Genomic DNA, 549 nt, shown 5'->3' on the forward strand with positions numbered 1-549 from the left:
GGTGCTGCACGAGGAACCCCCCACGGCGCGTACAACCACTGCCCCTACGAGGTTCTTTTTTTTTGGGGAGGACTCCCACCTCTCACCCACCACCTCCTGCCCACCCCGAGGAGGAGGTGCAGGTCCCGGCGTGCAGGGTGAGGCAGAGCCCTCGGCGCGGCACGGCGGAGGCAGACACGACCCCCAAAGACCCCGAGCGCCCACAGCTTCGATGCCACCAGTCCCTATTCTCCTGCGACAAACCTTTTCTAGGGGATGTTCCCAACCAGAGCAGCCGCAGTGGCAAAGAAACCGAGTCCGGCAGAACCCGAGGGGCGTCAGACCCCGGGGCTGCTGCATCCCCTCCCTGCACCCCCTTTGCTCGCCCCGGGCAGAGCTCACCCCGCTGCTCCGACCCAGATTTATACAATTGCATAGGATGCACATGGAGGTATAGGTAAAGCCGTCGTCTCCCTACGGCTTTTTCGGCTGGAGGGACATGTGGAGTGACAACGCTCGGCAGAAGATGCTCTTTACTCAAACCACCCCCGTAGGGGGGACAGCGGGGGC

This window comes from Charadrius vociferus, unplaced genomic scaffold (assembly GCF_000708025.1).
Source record: "Charadrius vociferus isolate BGI_N301 unplaced genomic scaffold, ASM70802v2 scaffold819, whole genome shotgun sequence".
Classification (NCBI taxonomy): Eukaryota; Metazoa; Chordata; class Aves; order Charadriiformes; family Charadriidae; genus Charadrius; species Charadrius vociferus.